This window comes from Dendrobates tinctorius, unplaced genomic scaffold (assembly GCF_039654945.1).
Source record: "Dendrobates tinctorius isolate UK_male_01 unplaced genomic scaffold, ASM3965494v1 ptg000063l, whole genome shotgun sequence".
NCBI classification, from domain to species: Eukaryota; Metazoa; Chordata; class Amphibia; order Anura; family Dendrobatidae; genus Dendrobates; species Dendrobates tinctorius.
In genome coordinates this window covers 7,981,523-8,002,122 of record NW_027361731.1, presented here as the reverse complement: position 1 = coordinate 8,002,122, position 20,600 = coordinate 7,981,523, and the positions used below count along the sequence as shown (strand labels likewise).

The window sequence follows — 20,600 nt, the reverse complement described above, 5'->3', positions numbered from 1 at the left end:
AAGAATTGCCTGCAATTTTGTCCGGCTCTCCCAGCTCTCTCAATAAGAACTTTTTCTTACAAGTGGCGAGCCAGCCAGGAGGAGCGGCTCCAGAGAGCTGCCTCCAGAAGAACCATTGGAAGAAGTTGCAGATGAGAGCTTTGAGGTTGGAAGAGTGAAGAAAAAAAGAAAAACACGCTTGTGGCCACACGTGAAACCGATCAAGGGAAGCCAGCCTGAAGGAGAACCTCTCGTGATCGCTCTGAGACCGCCTGCCCGATTTTTTTAATAAGAAAACCACAGACGAAAAAAAGACTATAAAAAGATGAGCAACTAAGAAGAAGCTATCTACAAGGATGTGAGAACTTTTTTGTGCCGGGTAGCAAGAAGCTTTAAAAGGGCGTGGGGAGATGCTTGGCAAGCGTAACGAGTGAGGCTGGAATAACAGCTGCACCTCTTTTGATATTTTCGGTTGACCCAATCTGCAGCGAGGTCTTCCATCCGAGAGAGGTGTGAGTATCTAACTTTGCTTAAATTGCATTTGATGATACTATAATAGAGCAAAATTCATCCTTGTAGGCCACTTTATATATGGAGTGGTTATGGAAACAGGCAGAGAAATATGCTGGCACACCCCAGCTGGAGGGGGTTAATGTGGAAACCACGTGGTTAATCTGTATGCATTGGTTTACCAAAGAGAACAGGGAACTAGATAGAAAGAATTTGATAGGGAAAACTAATAGCCGAGTAGCGGCTTTGTGTAAGACAGTCATAACCTTTGATCAGACTCTTGATAGGCAGTCTACACCACAGTATGTGTATGGGGTCACCCGGTTAGAGACAGTGTATGGGGAGAGATTAGAACAGCTGAATGAGACTTTGAGACAAGCAGGGGAAACAGAGGGAGGGGGTTGATTTGGAGCCTTTGAAAGCACTTATAGCACAGATGGAGTCTGCGGTGGAGAAGAGCGGGGCTGGTTCAGAAATAATCTCAGAATGGAAAACAATGATAGACTGGATAAGGGAACACACAGACACACAGGATAGATTGTCCCGACATCTTCAATACATGCAGACACAGTTGACTAAAGAATTAGCAGAAGAGGAAGAGAGAGATGATTCATCACAGGTAGACTTTAAATTTAACGCTGACACTGCTTCTACCCCGAGAAAAAGTCCCGGTCAGATGTCTCTGGTCCATCTTAAATGTATTAAAAATTTGCCTAATTAGGAGGAAAGTAAGGGAGTGTTTCGTAATGTCCTTGGCTTTGAATCATGGCTAGATCAATTCCAAATTAAATCAAGGGAGAATGCTTCCCGTTATTTCATGTCTTTTGTGCCCCCGAGTTCATGTCACATCTTAAAGCCCAGCAACCGAAAGGAATTCAGTATGACTTGACAGAGCTGCAGGGAAGAATGAAGTTTGTGATTTCACAGAAGTTAGGGGGGAAAAAACCCTCTCCGGTATTGTTAGATTCCTTTAAAATTAGAAAGGGGAGTGATCTCAGGATAGAGGCAGATAAATGGGTTGCAGCCTGGTGTGTTGTGTTTGATAAGACCTTAGATACTATGGACCAGGGTGATAAATTTGCTATGATGGAACAATTTGTAAAAAAGGTTCCCTTAGAGGGAGTTTTTAAAATCAGGAGTTTTGCAAAATGCTGAATCCATTGAGGACGTGGTGGAGTCCTTATTAACTAATGTTAGGACAATGCAATCCGAGGTGAAGGGTGATGAGTCTAATGTGTTTGCATACCATTCACCTCGGGGTGTATCTGCTGATTCAGGGAGGCCAGGAATTCCGGGGGGTACGGCCAGCTGCCGAGAATGGGCAGGTCCCGTTCAGCAGAGCCCCCACGGGATCCCATGAGAGGTACTCCCTTGTGTTATTTTTGCGGACAGCTAGGACACTTTAGACGTTTTTGTCCCAATCTTGTGCCAGGGACTATAACCCGAGAACCCCAGGAGCCATTTAACCCCCAATGTCCCCGGGAGTTCTCCAGACCACCTTTCGGAGTTAGACCTCTGTATCCAGCAATGAATGACCCTAGGCAGTATCAGCAGTATAATGGTCTTCAAATGGTTAACCCAGTCTCACAAGAGCCTTCTGCTTCTTCTTCTTCCCCAATAGCTTTCACTCATCCGCACCCGTAAATCCATGCTATTCAGGGAGGGGTCACTCCTCCTCGTCCCTATGCTCCGCTGATTAGGGAGCTACGGGAACATGAGGACCAGACCCTGACTAAGGATCTCTTTGGGGCGGAGGTGGCAGCTGTTGGACGGAAGCCGTGTTCAGATGGGGATGATGGATTTTTCGGGCTTCCCACCACAGGTCACACTGATTGATGGAGTGCTCCCCCTGTTCCCCTTACCCTCCTTGCCCCCCTTTCCCTGGGCAAGGATGGTAGACCTTATGTCAAGGTGAGAATAGAGGGGCTGCCGTGGGAAGACATCCTCATCGATACAGGAGCCTCAGTTTCAGTAAAAAGACACAAATTGCAGTCATCCCCTGGACTGCCTGAGACTACCACTTTGGTAGGATTTGAGGGCTCCTGTATTCAAGCAGTAAAAAGTTGTCCAGTAAACCTGAGATTTCAGGACACAGGGGGATCGAAGCAAAGGGGTCTTCGATGCGCTTTTTGGGTAAACCCACAGTTTCGGTACACTATTTTGGGAACTGATGTTCTGGGAGCAATGGGAATTGTTGTTGATTTATGTAACAAAGTCTTGTGGCGGAATAAAGAAGCCACTATCTGTTCTGTAATTGTACCTGTGGAGGAGGATGAGGGGAGTCACAAATTACCCATTGCTAGCTTCGGATTAGGTGCTGATGAAAATATTGAAAATACTGACAATGATGCTCTGAAAAATGAATTGAAGCAAAGGTTCCCTGAAATGTGGATCTCAAAGAAAACTGATTGTGGGTTAATGCAAGCTCAGGTCAAAATTGATGGTGAAAAACTGCCACCTTTCCAGCGTCAGTACCATATTCCTGAGGACGCCATCCCTTACATAAGGGTTGCAGTCAGTGAATTAGAAAAGCAAGGTGTTGTTGTGAAAGGTACTTCCCCATGTAACAGTCCTATTCTACCTGTAAAAAAGGAAGATGGCAGTTTTTGAATGGTAGTAGACCTGAGACTTGTAAATAAGTACACTCCTTCAGCAGCCCACCTTGTTGCATCTGTCCCTGAAGTTATGTCACAGCTGAGGAGTGATTGTAAAGTGTTTTCTTGTTTGGACATTAAAAATGGCTTTTTCTCAGTACCCCTAACACCTGAATCTGCCCTCCGCTTCGCATTCACTATTGAGAATGTGCAATACTTGTTCTCGCGGTTGCCCATGGGATTCCACAGTTATGTGTATTTTCATCAGGCATTGGCTCAGGTGTTAGAACCCCTTGGCTACGGAGACTAAGTCTTACAGTATGTGCATGATTTATTGATCCAAACTGTCGATGAATGTGAACACAAAGAGACCCTTGAAAATGTTTGTCAGGCTTTACAAAATGCAGGACTCAAAATGAGTCTAGACCAAGTACAATTGATGAAATCAGAGGTTAAATTTCTGGGTGTGTCTGTCTCAGCAGAAGGAAAGAAACCCATGCATGACAGGGTTAAAGCTATTCAAGCTGTCCCCATACCAACTAATATTACCGAGCTCCGAAAATTTTTGGGTCTTATCAATTTTTTCAGAGAATTTATTGAAGATTTCGCTAATCTGGCTAAACCACTGTATGATTTATTAAAAAATGTTGATGATGACTTTGACTTTGCCCCTGTTAATGTAGAGGGAGCCGCCTTACAGGCTTTTGAGGGATTGAAGCGCGCCCTTACGGCAGCTACTCCATTGGATAACCCTGATCCTTCCCAGCCATTTTACATTCAGACTCACACTGGTGATATCTCTATTTCTACTGTGCTCCTACAATAATGGCCCAAAGAAAGCCCAGAAGTGTCTAGTCAGTTGTATGCCCTAGGTTACTACTTTAGGTTGCTTAACCCCGTGGAAAAAGGATTCACTTTGTGTATGAAGAACCTACTAGGCGTGCACTGGACTATGAATCAAGTGAGACATATAGTGGGGTTTGCTCCATTAATTTTACAAACCCTGCATATCACTTTAAAAACTTTGCTGAAAGGAAAAGCTTCAGGTATTAATTCACAGAGAATGGCCCAATGGATCATTGATTTTGAGACTAGAGATTTACAAGTCGAAGTGGGTGAGAAATATCACAGCCCGGATGATGCAATATGCAGGAAAAAGTCACGATTGTCAAATTGAACAGGCTAATGTCACTCCCTCCCCCTTCTGAGCAAACTTTCAAGAGGGAATCTCTTGTGCCTATATCGACGGAGCTCGATATTGGCATGAGGGGCATTACGTCACAGGCTTCGCTGTGTGGCTTCCAGCTAAGCCGCTGCTGCTGCAGTATAAACTCCCAGGTCATTTCTCCGCTCAAAGAGCTGAATTGGAAGCAGCTTTACAGGTTATTCTTGTGTGTACAAAGCCAATGAATATCTTCAGTGACAGCGTATATGTTGTTTCATCCCTCACTCTGTATCTTAATGTATGGGCCCTGAGGGGGATGGTTGACTCACAGAATTAGTCTTTGCAGCATGCAGACATTCTAAAACAAATTAAGCACCAGGGCAAAGAATTCCCAAATTTATGGTCCTTCTGTAAAATTAAAGGGCACCAGAGATTGAGTCCTGACCCCCACATCCTTGGCAATGCATATGTAGACCACGCAGCCAAGGAAGCTGCACTTACAGGTGATGAAAAACATCCCCAAGAAATCATCGCTGCAGTCACTAAAAAACCCCGAGAGCCCCCCTCATTCTTTCTCCTCTTCAAGATCTTGCAAAGGCACAGGAGAAGGGTGGAGACTCATCCCTGTTCAATTCCCTTGAGTCCCTGCCCATTGAAGGAGTGTTTCTATTGCAAAAGGGTTAACGACAGGCTGGTACCTTACATCCCCACAACAATGATTAAGCCTTTGCTCAAATTTAACCATTCAGTTTTTGCTCATCCAGGACCAGAGGCTCTATTAGAGCTTGTCCAACCAAAAATGTGGCATCCCCAATTAAGAGCTTTGTGTCAGCAGATACATGATAAATGCCTCATATGTTTGCAGAATAATCCTAAAGGTAAAGGCAAGCCCCATCTCCACAGAATACAAGTAGCGGAGGGGCCCTGGCAGTCCATCCAAATTGATTTCATTGGTCCCTTTCCCGCTGCTAAAGGTGGCTTCCGATATGCCCTGGTTCTGGTAGATGTCTTCTCAAAATGGGTAGAGGCACTTCCAGCCACTAACAATACCGCCGTCACCATGGCCAAACTTTTGTGGAAAAATGTGTTTTCACATTGGGGTTTCCCTAAAATCATTGAGAGTGACAATGGCCCTCATTTTTTGGGTCAGGTGATGAAGCACCATTGTGCGCTGCTGGGGATCCAGCAGCGGTTTCATGTCCCCTATCATCCACAATCTGCAGGGATGGTAGGACGCATGAACAGGACCCTGAAGTCAAAATTGTCCAAAATGATCCAAGAAAAGGGTAATGATTGGGTTAATCATTTACCGGCTATCCTGTTATCCATCCGTGCTGTAGCATCCAAATCTACTGGTATTTCCCCATTTGAATTAATGGCAGATGCCTGTTCAGTTGCCAAGTGACATTGTACTTCCTAGTCCGCAACAAGCCATCGTACAGAGGGATCAATGGTTACAGCAGGTGCAGGAGCACATTACATATCTTCAACAGTACGCTGCTTTCCAAATGGCAAAGAATTGTGCCGACCCTACTGACTAATCCTACGTATCTAAATTTGTTAAAGGAGCTCAGGTCATGGTGAAAAATTTCAGGAAGATAAGACCCTGGGAAGCTAACTGGGAGGGTCCCTTTGTTGTCACTCAGATCATAGGTCCCACAGTTTTGGGAGTACGGAGAAGTAGCAAACCAAGAGACAAGGGTATCAAAGTTGTTCACATTGATCAATGTAAGCTTCTTAAGAATTCTACCAGGACTACTGGTAAGAATTGATACTTAGCTTTTTTCTTTTTCAGATCCTTGATGGGACTCTGGAGCCATGGATCCACCAGAATTTCTGGGATTCCTGGACACCATTCCTCACACTATACAGGTGGAACCTGATAGTGTGACAGAGGGAGAAGACTCGGACGATCGAGGAACTGGAGGACAGGAGGAACAGTATACATGGACCAGAGCACTCAGGGATTCTTGCAGACATCCTTGTTACGTTGGGACTCAAACATTATTTACTTTAATTATATTTCTATGTCTTGTACTGGGAACGTTTGTTCTCCCGATACGGGCCCAGGAACAAGTTTTTCATTACAGTAGACCAGTCAGGGAGAAAGATCTTTTTTTCGAGGATGGGTCATTCCCAAGAAAAGGGAGTCCTTGTTCTTTCACTTTTGGTGTTGGACTCTCACTTAGAAAAGATTGTATAACCACAGTCTCTGTATGTGTTAAGGAATGTTGTATTGTGAATAGAGCTTTAGGTACTAATATTGAAGCATCGCTACAAAATTCTACTCTGACCCTACGCTTAGGAAGACAAGTGTGCACTACTAGTGTGGATATTGTGACTCCATGGCATATCCAAATACTTACTCAGTTTACAATGAGACAGTACAGGGCTATTGTTGTGTCATGATTGGAAAAGAATGGAGGGACACCTTTGGGAGAGAGACACCCCGGATGGGGGAAGCAGGAAAGACAAAGATGTCTTGGAGTTGTGATAATGACTTCACAGTGTACCCATTACACCATAATTCAAACAAGAAAAATTATAGCCAGCTCACCCAGTTAGACGTCCTTAGTGGTTCTGCTCACTGCCAGGAAGCCGCACGGAGTTGTAATGGGAGAGGCACACCCATGTTGCAATAGAAACAAAAACCAGCAAATAATTCCAGCGGATGCTTCCTACTTGGCCATAAAATCCATTTTATTTTTATCTTTTAAAATAGTTCCATGTGGCAGAAACCCAAATATATACAGGGGGTCAGAAGAAAAATAGGGCACACTGCTGCTTTATGCGTGACCTTGCCCCTTGAAAGTACTACAGATTATCTCGATTTCTTTGTATTATCTACCAATTAAACACGGTCTCGAGTAGCTCCTCAATACCCAGCATGGGTCAGTATAATATCCCCTCTAGAATTGACACTCCAGTACCATAATTGGTTTAAAACCACAGGAACCAGTCCAGCATGTAGGAAAAAGAGATATTTTACTCAAGTAACAAATCCAATCCGGATTATCAATACTGGCCATTTCATCTCCTTAAATATTCAGTATGGTTTGTTTACATGGCATCTTAATATGTCGGTCTGGGATTTAGCAGAGCATATCCCAGCGTGTACCCCTTTCTTAGATGGGTTCAGCATGAATTTCCAAAAATTGTTGACAGCCAGGACGGTATCCACTCATAAAAGTAGAGATCCCAGGGCTTCAAAACATAGCGTTATCCGGAGAACAGGAATTAGCTCAGGCCCCGAAACCGGCTTACAAAGGAAAAAAAGAGAATGGTATGATACCCTTCTGGGAGGTGCTGGTACAGCAGCAGGTGTCCTTAACACCCTAGACATCCAGACTCTCAGCAGTAGACTATCCTCCCTTGCAGCCATTGGAGCTGATGCTGAGCATGTGGCCCTAGTCCAAAGTGATATTCAAGGCAAATGATTGTTAATAATCAAAAGTACCAAGCCCGAGTGATGGATTATCTTCAAGCCCAGATAAGAGCATTATTCAAGGTTACTAGAGAAATTAGCAATGTAACCCAACACGCCCTTGCTTGTATTGCCCTCCAAGGGGAAATGCATACTAATGCCAAAATACTCCTCCAAACTCTTCTCAACGGTCACTGGCCATGGGAAATGGGCCGCACATGGCCAGGTATAACTGAATTTGCAAAAAAACATGTTGATTGGTGGAAAATTGGGTGGATGGGCTGCACAAATCTTGATATGGAAGATTGTACCTTCGGTGCCTTAATACCCATCCGAGGTACGGTTCACCCCTTCCTGAGTCAAGTTGATATGGGACTGGTCCATAAAAATTTATGGGTTCGGACACCATCGGACCCTTCTGTTAGTTATGTTCGGACTCCAGTTGGTATTCAAAAAATTTCTACCGCCCTATGTGGACATGAACGTTCTGATTTGGCATGCCCTTATGGAGTCACTAATCCTGTCCAAACCCGCCCCTGTTGGGAGAAGGAGGAGACTACCTGCCCTCTCATTCTCGAGGAACTTAGAGGTCCTCTGTTTTGGCAGTTCAACAATGGAGAGATGTGCCTTCACGTCCCTACTAAACAATATGTCACTTTTTGCACTCCTTCTTGCATAGTCACGGGCCTGGCCCAGCCAGCCTTATACTGGTATGACCACACCAATTATTGATATTAGAGTTGATGAACAAAAATGGGTCTACCAGCCAGTTATCCTGTTGAAAAGAGAATTCAATGTAACATACCGGCCTCCCAGGGTAGCTTCTCCCCGTCTGGCTATGGGAAAAGGCCTGTATCAAATGATTCAGGATTTGGATGATCTGGAACATTTCCAGAGACTGTACAATCAGAGCGGTCAAAGAACTTTGATCGCCATAGCCCACAATAAGGTACAAATTCTGAAAATCACTAAACAATATGGGGAGGTGAATATCTCTTGGTAACATAGTTATTAAGGTTGAAGGAAGACTTTAAGTCCATCTAGCTCAACCCATATCCTATCTTAACTTGCCCTAACATGTTGATCCAGAGGAAGGCAAAAAAACCCCATGTGGCAAACAGTAAGCTTCACATTGGGGAAAAAAATTCCTTCCCGACCCCACATACGGCAATCAGACTAGCTCCCTGGATCAACGCAATATTAAGGAAACTAGTGTACATACAATGTAATGTTATACTTTTCAAGAAAGGCATCCAGTCCCTTCTTAAATTTTAGTAGGGAATCAATCATTACAACATCATACGGCAGAGAGTTCCATAGTCTCACTGCTCTTACAGAAAAGAATCCGCGTCTGTGAGTATGCTTAAACCTTCTTTCCTCCAGACGTAGAGGATGCCCCCTTGTCCCCGTCACAGGTCTAAGAGTAAAAAGATCATTAGAAAGGTCTTTGTATTGTCCCCGCATATATTTATACATTGTAATAAGATCACCCCTAAGCATTCGATTTTCCAAACTAAATAACCCCAAGTGTAATAACCTGTCTTGGTATTGCAGACCCCCTAGTTCCCTAGTAATATCCTTGCTCACTCTTCTCTGCACCCGCTCCAGTTCAGCTATGTCTTTCTTATACACCGGAGACCAGAACTGTACGCAGTATTCTAAGTGTGGTTTTCCCCCACATATGGAGCATCATCATACTCAGGAGAAATTGCGCAACTTTTGTGGTCCATTTTCTCCTGTTACCCTTGTGAAAATAAAAAAAATTGTGCTAAAAGTTCATTTTTGTGATTAGAAATTTAAATGCTCATTGTTGCCTTCCACGTTTCTTCGGTTCTTGTGAAGCACTTTGGTTAATAAACTTCTTGATTGTGGTTTTGAGCACCTTGAGGGGAGCAGGTTTTAGAATGGTTTCACTTTTGGGTATTTTCTGTCAGATAGACCCCTCAAAGTCTTTTCAAATGTGAGGTGGTCCTTAAAAAATTGTTTTATAAAATAGTTGTAAAATTGAGAAATCACTGGTCAACTTTTAACCCTTAGGGAAAGTTCACACTCTGTGTTTTTGCTGCTTTTTTTTTTCTGCAACAAAACCTGATCTTCTTGGCAGCAAAAGAGTGCAGCAAAAACAGAGGTTTAGGTACATTTTTTATGCAGATGTGGTGCGCTTTTGGTACGTTTTTTAAGTCTCTTTGCCCATGCTAATGTCCATGACTTTTCTGCAGGAAAAATGCTGCAAATAATGATATCTGCATTTTTGCAGAGTTATTCGACACCCTTTCAAGTCAATGGGTGAAAAACGCTGCAAGTGACATTCTCTATGTCCAAAAAACGCTGCAAAGCACAAAATCCTAATGGCACAAAAAAACAATGTGTGTGCATGAGATTTCTGAAATATCATAGGCTTTGCTGGTAATGTAAAAAGCAGCTGAAAATTAGCATAAAAAAGCAGTAAAAAAAACGCCCAGTGTGAACTCACCTTAACTTCCTTACAAAAAACATATGTTTCCAAAATTAAGCTGATGTAAAGAAGACATGTGGGAAATGTTATTTATTAACTATTTTGCGTGATATATCTCTCTGATTTAAAGGCTCAATAATTCAAAGTTCGAAAATTGCAAAGTTTTCAAACTTTTTGACACATTTCTAATTTTTTCACAAATAAAAGTCATATTGAAGAAATTTTAAGACTATCATGAAGCACAAACATGTCATGAAGAAAACAATCTCAGAATCACTAGGATCTATTGAAGTGTCCAGAGTTATGACCTCATAAAGTGACAGTGCTCACAAATGAAAAAATTGGCCTGGTCAGGAAGGTGAAAACAGGCTTCGGGGTTAAATACACCCTAGGGCCACATGAAAGACACTAAAGGATACAACTTTATAATATTTAGGGGGCGAACAATAATCTAAGCGCTCCCTCCTATAACTCTCCCTGAGCTGCTTCCTGAGGATGGTGTGCCGAGCATCGCGTCACTGGGTCTTCTATAAACCCGATAACGTGATGCGGCCGGACAGTCACAGTAATGTCAGTAGCCATCATGGCCACAGCATTACCATGTATGGCGGGCAATCCCAGCATGTTTATTGGCTGGGAACTCGAGCATGGCGCTCCATCACCTGCGATAATCGAGTAACAAGCTTGTCCGAGCTCCCGATGCCTGATCGAGTAGTGGAGAGCGGCTCACTCATCACTAGCATCTACATTATTGTGCTGGAGCGGAACTAGGAGAGAAATAATCACATTTTGTGGGAACTTCTCTGGGCTTCTGTCCTCTCATCCTGCAGTTGTCTAAATGGATCTAATGTGAACTTGGGAACCAGCGAAGCCACAGACAGAGGTAAGACTGAGTTCAGACAAGGTAATGATACAAGACAAGGTACAGGAACAAAGACACAGAGACCCGGATATACTGCCTCCTGAAGGGCAGAGAGGACAAGTATGAGACACCTGATGAAGGCCTACACAGCCGAAACGCGTTGTTTTTTTTATAACAAAAAATGTTTTAAAGTTTTTATTGTTTTTTTAAAAAATTTTGCATTTTACTTAGCCAATAAAATATCATCTGATTTAACATCAGAGACACTCAGTTATTTGGCTTTATAACCTTCTTGCTTCAAATTGGGTTAAAGATCCTCTGAAGGAAGCCCCTGAAACTACTTTATTCGCGATATCACGTGGAGGATATCTTTCTGGGAAAGGAAAATTATCTCCATGCTATTACAGATGGGCAGCATATCGGTGGAAGGATCACCCTTGTTTGCAAACTTTTTCCAGTGTTGTGCCTTCTTGCACAACCACACAAGGTGAACAAGTTTTAAGCTGTATTTTTCTCACCAAACTGAATTAACTCATCTACTACGATTAGATAGCGCTCTCCCTCTGATTTCCCCTCTTCCTTTCTTTCCCAGGACTTTATTCACAAAGTATGGGACAAGGCAAGGAACAATAGCACAGGGACCAGGATATTCTGCCTCCTGGAGGGCGGACGGATACAACGCAAGTCTAGGAACAGGGACACAGAGACCAGGATATTCTGCCTCCTGGAGGGCAGAGCAGACAGGCACAGATACAGGACTAGGAAACAAGCCTCCAGAGAAGGTGAAACATAGAACAGGACCTGGCAACTCAGCAGCAAGATACTAACTGAGTAAAGGCGTTGCTCAGGCAGCTACCACCGGGTGGAGGCCTCTTGGTAATTGGCCAGGGACACATTAGGCAGGTGTACCCTGATTCAATAAGAACCAGAGAGTTCTGGCGCCGCCCCCCTATGCATACAGCCAGGAAGCATGCAGAGAGTATGCAGGAAGCAAGAGGCACACAGCATGGAGTCGGCAGCAGACAGAAATCACAGTATGGCCTGGAGCAGTGATTAAGTTGGTGTGTGGGGGATGGGAGGCCAAGCAGTGATGACAGCAGGGTTGTTACACTGACTTTAGGGGTGCATTATATTAGGGGCTGCAATATACTATAGAGTCTGTCTATGAGGGTGCATTATATTAAAGGGAACCTGTCACCAGGTTTGGCCGATAAGAGATACAGCCATCACATTTCAGGGCTGATATACAGCATTCTATAATGCTGTATATCTGCCCCCAAATCAGCCTGTAAGAGGAGAGAAATAACTTTTATTATACTCGCCAGTGGGACGGTGCAGTTCGAGGGGTGTCACTCTTCTTGGTCCAGCGCCTCCCATCTTCCGATGATCGCCATCCTCCTGCTTGCTTTGTTTGGATGGTGCGTCACTGTGTCATCCACACAGGCTCCCCGGCATCGCAAACCTGTGCAGGTGTACTTATCTGCCCTGTTGAGGGTAGAGGAAAGTACTGCAGTGCGCAGGTGGCGGGGCTCTTTGACCTGTGACATCCATGGGACCGGATTGCCCCGCAAGAGAGTATAATAAAAGGTCTTTTACTTCTCTTACAGGTCAGGTTGGGGGCCGATATACAGCATTATAGAATGCTGTATATCAGCTCGAAAAGATGATGGCCATAACTTATATAGGCCAAAACTGGTGACAGGTTCCCTTTAAGGGCTGCATTATAGTATAGAGGCTGCCTATGGGGGGTGCATTATATTAGGGGCTGCATTATGCTATAGAGGCTGCCTATGGGGGTGCATTATATTAGGGGCTGCATTATGCTATAGAGGCTGCCTATAAGGGGTGCATTATATTGGGGCTGCATTATACTATAGAGTCTACCTATGGGGGAGCATAAGAGAGCATTATATTGTGTGTAGTGGAGCTGTACGGGGGAAGACTCGGGACATTATTAAATGTAAAGTGAGCACTTACTGTTATAGGGGAACCCAGGTTACTGTGATTGTCAATGGGGCACACAGAGGGCTCTATTACTTTCTAGGGGGCAATATATGGGCACTGATTTCTAGGGCACTTGCACCTGGCATTACTATATTCTAGAGGGTTGCTTTAGAATTTAGAGGTCACACAGCAGGTGCAGTAATAGGGACACATACGGCAGCAGCGGCTCAGTATTGGGGTATCAGGTGCAGTAATAGGGACACATACGGCAGCAGCGGCACAGTATTGGGGTGTCAGCAGGATGAGGAGGTTGTGCAGGTTGGGAATAGATGGTGATGGGGCAGGAATATAAGATGTGAAATGTGTCTGTGCTGTATTCTCTGCAGCCGAGTCCTGGATGGAAGAAGTTGTCATATCGGTCTGGGCCAGATGGAAAAGACGGGAAAAGTGAACGACTCCATCAGAAAGAACGTCAGCGGTAAGTCATTATCAGTAACTGTGCTGTGATCTCTTATATGCTCCATAGGACTGGTATCTACCACTGACCATATGGCGGTAACATCAATATTGGTCGTTATATAGAGATTATTTTCAGTAACCTGGTCATCTTAGAGGTTCTCCTACATCCACTATTACGGTGCGTCACCCAGTTGTGATCAAGGTCACCTGGTTAGTGGCCACTCAGAAGCTTCACCCCGGAACCAAAACTCTAGCTACACCTCTGCTGTTACGTCACTGTTCACACCACACAGAGACCCCAAAAGAGTCTCAGTGCTGAAGGAGTTAATGTCCCCCGCATCCAGTAATCTTCAGCGCCTACCTCCACCCGCAGGGCCGCACTCCACATAGAGAATAATGGAGCCTCCAGCACCGACCTCCACCCGCAGAGCCGCACTCCACATAGAGAATAATGGAGCCTCCAGCACCGACCTCCACCCGCAGAGCCGCACTCCACATAGAGAATAATGGAGCCTCCAGCACCTACCTCCACCCGCAGAGCCGCACTCCACATAGAGAATAATGGAGCCTCCAGCACCGACCTCCACCCGCAGAGCCGCACTCCACATAGAGAATAATGGAGCCTCCAGCACCTACCTCCACCCGCAGAGCCGCACTCCACATAGAGAATAATGGAGCCTCCAGCACCGACCTCCACCCACAGAGCCGCACTCCACATAGAGAATAATGGAGCCTCCAGCACCGACCTCCACCCGCAGAGCCGCACTCCACATAGAGAATAATGGAGCCTCCAGCACCGACCTCCACCCGCAGAGCCACACTCCACATAGAGAATAATGGAGCCTCCAGCACCGACCTCCACCCGCAGAGCCGCACTCCACATAGAGAATAATGGAGCCTCCAGCACCGACCTCCACCCGCAGAGCCGCACTCCACATAGAGAATAATGGAGCCTCCAGCACCGACCTCCACCCGCAGAGCCGCACTCCACATAGAGAATAATGGAGCCTCCGGCACCGACCTCCACCCGCAGAGCCGCACTCCACATAGAGAATAATGGAGCCTCCAGCACCGACCTCCACCCGCAGAGCCGCACTCCACATAGAGAATAATGGAGCCTCCAGCACCGACCTCCACCCGCAGAGCCGCACTCCACATAGAGAATAATGGAGCCTCCAGCACCTACCTCCACCCGCAGGGCCGCACTCCACATATATGGCTGCTCTGTGCGCACAGGACCTGGGATGAGGTCACAGGAGGGGAGGAGTCAGGAGTCACATGATCAGGGCCTCAGTGTGTGCAGGACTCTGCTGTGCTGTATTCAGCTTTTCTGCTGGAGTTGCTCCTTTAAGAACAGGGAACGTTGCAAACAGTAGAACAATTCCCCCATTAAGTGATTGGATCCTTCCAGATCTGGGAAAGATCTTAGTGATATTACAGGCGGGAGATTCCAAGAGCGCTGGATTCAGGGGTGATCCTGGTGCTGAATGAGCCGTGCGGCCTCCATCTTAGAGAGCGGCCACAACCCCAGACGATGCAGCGGCCGGAGCAATGTTATTGATGGAGAGAATTTCTGCGAGCAGCAGATTAATGAAGAATGTTTTACCGGAACCTCCTGGGGCATCAAGGAAAACCCGTCTCCCATCTCCACAGGTTGTAGTTATTATAGGGAGCAGGGTTAGAAGATGAGGTGGAGCGTGAGTGAGGGTCGCCTCCTGCAATGTCCCGGGGTGCAGCATCTTCCATCAGACCACGCAGACATCTCTACATTTCTGCTTTCTCAGACAAGATGGGGTGCAGAGGGGACATTAATGAGGGAAAAATGGACTTTACTGAATTTACCAAATGGCTGCAATAAAACAAAGAGGGAAAAATGTTAAGGGGTCTTTGCTGCATTATACCATCTGTCCCAGAGTATCTGCACCGCAACGTCAGCTTAACACCTTCATTACCGAGTGCCACAGGTGGCGTCACAAATTATCTACCTATTAACTTTATTCAGCTTCATTCCATCTATTTTACATGGACACCCAGGACCACGGACCGGGTCACCGCCACCGTGACACATCCCTTTAAGACACCGCCCTGGTACCGAGTGATCCCCACACCTGCCCTGGGGGTGATCTATTTTGGCGTCACGAACAGGATTCTGAAGCCCGGTGCCACCAGGTCATGTGTGCCAGAGACTATACTGTGTGCCATAGACTGATCGTGCAACTGCCGCCATTACCCCGCCACCCGGCGCACGCGGGAAGCTGAAGAGGTGTGCCGTCATGGGCGGAGCCTGTGAAAGAGTGCAAAAAGTAAAGTGCTGCATGCGAAGATATCAGCGGGTGGGAAGTTAGAAGCGGAGGCCTGCAGTCCCGGCGTGCTCCGATCATACAGCCTGCGGAGCTGCATCCTGGAATGCCTGCAAAACACGGAGCCTGGCCAACGGTAACTGGGGGGGAAGAGAATGTCTGAGGCAGGAAAACATGCAGCGGAGGATGCCACCATACCCCCCCCCCACCAGCGCCACAAGATGCAGAGGCCAGTGCAGCTGTGGCTCCAATGGAGCTGTAGAATCCAGTGGCCAGTGCCGCCTCCAGAGCACAACAAGGTCAAGTGATCACCAGAGCGGTCCCCATAATGCCGCTATCCATGCCATATATACCAGGAGCGGCCTGGCTACCGCAATACTCAGGGGGGTCATGTACCCTGAGCGATTTTAATGTGAGACTGCAGTTTGACATATACCCTCTGTCTGAAAGTCAAAAGGTAAACATCCTTATTGGGCAGCTAACTGGTGCAGCGCAAAGAGAAGTAAAGTCCTGGCAGGACACTAATAAAGAGACTGTTAAGCAAGTTCTGGCTAAGCTGAGGAGCACCTTTGACATCCGACTGCAGCAGAAATAAAAATGAGGTTCTTTGGGTGCAAACAAAGGGCGCAGGACAGTATATGGGACTATGCTCTTAAACTGCAGGAGACGCTGCGGGCCATCAAGCAGATTGACCCAGACAGTGTGAAAGATGTAGATAGGCTGTTGAAGGAAGAATTTATTGAGGGACTTCTATCTAGCACCCACAGGACACAGCTGCGTATCATGGCCCTATAAAACCCTGATCTGGGCTTTGCAGACTTTAAAGACAGGGCTATTCGGGTGCAGTATGAACCAAATGTCTGCCGTCCAGTGCCCCCTAGGCTCCCAGCAGTTGCATACCACCAAGAGGCAGCATCTTTCCCTCAGAGCCCTGTGGAAGCTGATGCACAGACTCTAGATAGTGATCCATCTGCAGAGCTACGCCTTCAGGTCCAAGAGCTGACCAAAAATATGGCTGCACTTGCCAAAACTGTACAGTCCATGCAAGTGTCCTCAAACGAGAAGATCCAGATGTCCTCCAGTCCAGAGGACGTCCCTTGGCTACGGAAGAAGAGGATCCCACCACTCAGAGGGAGAGAACATTCGCTACGACCAGAACGGACGTCCCTTCTGCCACCACTGCAGCAAAGCAGGCCACATCAAAAGATTCTGCCACCATGGGGCAGAGGGCCAACCCCCAGGAGTAGGACAACAAGGCCCAAAGAACTGGTGAGCCAAGTATGTTATAGGGCAACTGGACCTCCCAGTGGTGATTGATGGCATTCCCATGAAAGCTTTGCTGGACACTGGCTCTCAGGTGACAACTATGCCATATATTCTTTACAAAAGGTATTGGGCTGACTCTGAACTTACTCGCGGCCCAAGTGATGAGCTGACAGTAGTTGCCAGCAATGGTCAGTCTTTGCTACAAGTGAGATGTAAAGAGATCACCATTAAGGTGGGGCGAGTAGAGTTAAAAAAAACCCCAAGGTCTGATAGTTGTAGACATTGATCGACGGGAATGTAACCAAATAATGACCTTAGGTACTAATGTGATTGAAAATTGTCTTGCCGAGGTTATTGTTTTGATGCAACAGGTAGCTGAGACTGCTGGTTCCAGTGAACAACGAGTCCTGCAGAAGGAGATCAAGGCCCTGATGCAAAGACAGCAGGTAGAACTATCTGGTGGAAAAATTGGCAGTGTCAGAGAGATTCATTCCCCATTGCGATACCCCCCAGGGGTGAAATGTTAATTTGGTGTCAGGCAGCCATAGGCCTCAGAGGAAAAGATTGCCAAGCCCTGGTAGAGCCAGTGTACTCTGATAGCTGGCCCACTGTCCTGACAGCCAGAGAGGTAGTTGATGTCCGCAAGGGGAGAGTACCTGTATGCATCTTAAATTGTGGGTAGGAGGAGGCCACAATACCTCAGTATGCCACAGTTGCTAAGCTTTTTACTGTCAGTAACAACACAATACAGTCAGCAGAGCCCTTGATCTCATCCGACCAGGCGGAGGACAATGGCACTGTAAAGCAGCTGCATGTGGAAACTGACTCCACCCCTTCACATCAAAAGAATGGGGTTTACCGAGTGGCTCAGGAGTAGTGTTGAGCATTCCGATACTGCAAATATCGGGTATCGGCCGATATTCGCTGTATCGGAATTCCGATACCGAGTACCGATATTTTTTTCAATATCGGATACCGGAATCGGAAGTCCCCATAATGCAATGAGCCACTGTTGTGGCTGTGATTGGCTGCTGAAATGATGTCATCATGATGCGCGGTCTGTGCCGACTGCGGGGGGCCTGTGCTGGCTGCCGGGAGCCTGTACGGGCCTGCCGGGGGCTTGTGCCGGCTGTCGGGGGACTGTACGGGCCTGCCGGGGGCTTGTGCCGGCTGCCAGGGGACTGTACGGGCCTGCCGGGGGCTTGTGCCGGCTGTCAGGGGTCTGTACGGGCCTGCCGGGGTCCTGTGCTGGCTGCCGAGGGTCTGTACAGGCCTGCCGGGGGCTTGTGCCGCCTGCTGGGGGCTTGTGCCGGCTGCCGGGGGTCTGTATGGGCCTGCCGGGTGCCTGTGCTGGCTGCCGGGGGTCTGTGCGGGCCTGCCGGGGGTCTTATGTGTGTGCAGACATCGTCCGATGGGACTACAAGTCCCATCGGGCGATGCCTGCTACAATGACAGTGATTGACACATTAGCCAATGATGGGACAGTAGTAGTCCCATCATCCGGCTAATGTGTTTAATGTAATACAACAAAAAAAATATACATACTACATATATACTACATTCATACTACATACATACTACATACATACTACATATATACTATATCCAAGAAGTATCATTTCTCCTTGCGGAGAATGACATGCTAAGCATGTCGAGGTGAGGAGACTTAAAGCCGCAATGCTCCTCTGGGAAATATGCTAATTATGCAAATTGTCTCTTCAGAGAGGAAGAGGACTAGAACTCTAGTGCCACCTATTGGAGGTAGCAATCCTAAAAGTCAATGTTGACCCTTTAACGAGCCTAGTTACATGACTTAGGATAAAAGCCAAACCAGAATCTCCATTTGCAGACACTGTGTTTCGGGGTACTGCCCCTCATCAGTGCAAAGTGGGAGATCTGGTTTGGCTGTGAGAGAGGCGTCTGACCGATATCCAAGAAGTATCATTGTGCTCCAATAGGTGGCACTAGAGTTCTAGTCCTCTTCCTCTCTGAAGAGACAATTTGCATAATTAGCATATTTCCCAGAGGAGCATTGCGGCTTTAAGTCTCCTCACCTCGACATGCTTAGCATGTCATTCTCCGCAAGGAGAAATGATACTTCTTGGATATCGGTCAGACGCCTCTCTCACAGCCAAACCAGATCTCCCACTTTGCACTGATGAGGGGCAGTACCCCGAAACACAGTGTCTGCAAATGGAGATTCTGGTTTGGCTTTTATCCTAAGTCATGTAACTAGGCTCGTTAAAGGGTCAACATTGACTTTTAGGATTGCTACCTCCAATAGGTGGCACTAGAGTTCTAGTCCTCTTGCTCTCTGAAGAGACAATTTGCATAATTAGCATATTTCCCAGAGGAGCATTGCGGCTTTAAGTCTCCTCACCTCGACATGCTTAGCATGTCATTCTCCGCAAGGAGAAATGATACTTCTTGGATATCGGTCAGACGCCTCTCTCACAGCCAAACCAGATCTCCCACTTTGCACTGATGAGGGGCAGTACCCCGAAACACAATGTCTGCAAATGGAGATTCTGGTTTGGCTTTTATCCTAAGTCATGTAACTAGGCTCGATAAAGGGTCAACATTGACTTTTAGGATTGCTACCTCCAATAGGTGGCACTAGAGTTCTAGTCCTCTTCCTCTCTGAAGAGACAATTTGCATAATTAGCATATTTCCCAGAGGAGCATTGCGGCTTTAAGTCTCCTCACCTCGACATGCTTAGCATGTCATTCTCCGCAAGGAGAAATGATACTTCTTGGATATCGGTCAGACGCCTCTCTCACAGCCAAACCAGATCTCTCACTTTGCACTGATGAGGGGCAGTACCCCGAAACACAGTGTCTGCAAATGGAGATTCTGGTTTGGCTTTTATCCTAAGTCATGTAACTAGGCTCGTTAAAGGGTCAACATTGACTTTTAGGATTGCTACCTCCAATAGGTGGCACTAGAGTTCTAGTCCTCTTCCTCACATATATACTACATTCATACAACATACATACATACTACATATATAGTACATTCATACTACATATACACTACATTCATACAACATACATACTACATATATACTACATTCATACTACATACATACTACATATATACTACATTCATACAACATATATACTACATATATACTACATTCATACTACATACATACTACATACATACAACATGCTACAGACATACAGTGCATACTACATACATACTACATACATACTACATATATACTACATTCATACTACATACATACTACATATATACTACATTCATACAACATACATACATACTACATATATACTGCATTCATACTACATACATACTACATACATACTACATACATACTACATTCATGCAACATACATACATATATACTACATACATACTACATATATACTACATTCATACTACATACATACTGCATACATACTACATATACACTACATTCATACAACATACATACATACTACATATATACTACATACATACTACATATACACTACATTCATACAACATACATACTACATATATACTACATTCATACTACATACATACAACATGCTACAGACATACAGTACATATTACATACATACTACATATATACTACATTCATACTACATACATACTACATACATGCTACATATATA

At 45.8% G+C, this 20,600-nt stretch overlaps 1 protein-coding gene across 1 annotated transcript in view; it reads right to left on the bottom strand.

Annotated features, from left to right (window-relative positions):
• The window catches only part of LOC141094263 (uncharacterized), a 55,549-nt gene extending 40,849 nt beyond the window's left edge, over nucleotides 1-14,700 (bottom strand). The window contains exon 1 of the mRNA XM_073580088.1: nucleotides 14,579-14,700. The gene's annotated coding sequence lies outside the window, so the exon portion shown is untranslated. The remainder of the gene's footprint in view (nucleotides 1-14,578) is intronic.
• Between the last annotated feature and the right edge of the window lie 5,900 nt (nucleotides 14,701-20,600).